We start from the raw sequence: 1,212 nt of genomic DNA on the forward strand, positions 1-1,212 counted from the left end.
AACAATTGCTTTACTCCGAATTGCCGCTATTTTAAAGTGAAAGTAAAATGGGCACACCGCTTTTACAAGCTATTTAAAAGCGAGGAATAGAGGGAACGCCCCCGTCCCGCCCCCACGGTGATACCGGTATTACTGGTGTTGTCACACGCCGATTAACCGGTGGGAAAATTTCCTCACCGACACAACCCTACTCTCAAGCCTTCGTGACCCCAACAGAGTAATGTGATACAGAACTAAACCTTCTTTCTCCTAAGGCAGAGTCCTGATGTGAGCTGTTTGACATAATGTGGTTATTGGCGTTTCCTAAAAACCTTGGACAAGAAACAGTCTGGAACAGAATGAGACGCTGTGGTTTGTTAAGAAACTCTATGTGAGATGATGGTGCTATTTTTCTCGGTTGTAATGAGTACAATTATTTTGTGATTAACTTCCAGTTGCTCATTGCCACCCAGATAAGGGAATTTGAAGTTAAATGTCACATTTTTCCAGTAGTACATTATGTGAGAGTTTTCATGTTTACAGTGTGCTACTGTGCTGTATCTCAGTGTGTTTCTCTTTGAGTCCATTGTGCAGTTCATTTCTTATGTACATTGTTAAAATGCAAAGTGCTTGGTGTTCACTTTAGTTCTTCATTAACATAATTCCAAACATTTTTGGTTACTGCAGGATACAGTGAGGAACCGATTTGTCTATTATGTGTTTTATGCTGATTTAAATTTGTCCAAGGTAGAATTATCTAGCTACCAGAAGTGTGTTTGTCATTTACTGTATTTATTTATTTATTGCTGTTTATAGCTATAACCATCTAAAACCTATTTTTGTTTTGTTAATATGGAAAACTTTAGTTTTTCATTTAATAAAAAATCTTTTGCTTTCATTTTAATTTAAAAATGCATATAAAATATATATTGTTAAAATAAATTTGCTAAAAAAATGTGTGTGGATGAAGTAAAAATCTTAACCACTGACCAAAACAGCTGAAAAAAGCCTTACTGTTGAGCCATGCTATTCATGTCATATTCTACCCTGTGCAATATTTATTTACAAATTTATTTACAAATATTTGCTCACAGGATATCATGCATGCATTATATCATACTTCTAAGTAGGGATGGGTATCGTTAAGGTTTTAACGGTATTACTACTCTTACCGATACTGCTTATCGATTCGGTACTTTAACGGTATTCTTATCGGTACTTTTTGTTTTTTTA

At 35.1% G+C, this 1,212-nt stretch overlaps 1 protein-coding gene across 3 annotated transcripts in view; it reads left to right on the plus strand.

Moving 5' to 3' along the window:
- LOC107716153 (serine/threonine-protein kinase WNK3-like) overlaps nt 1-1,212 on the plus strand; it is a 63,983-nt gene that overhangs the window by 24,447 nt on the left and 38,324 nt on the right. The gene's annotated exons all lie outside the window — the stretch shown is intronic.

The sequence above is a fragment of the Sinocyclocheilus rhinocerous genome, unplaced genomic scaffold (genome assembly GCF_001515625.1).
Source record: "Sinocyclocheilus rhinocerous isolate Xijiao unplaced genomic scaffold, SAMN03320098_v1.1 scaffold148, whole genome shotgun sequence".
NCBI classification, from domain to species: Eukaryota; Metazoa; Chordata; class Actinopteri; order Cypriniformes; family Cyprinidae; genus Sinocyclocheilus; species Sinocyclocheilus rhinocerous.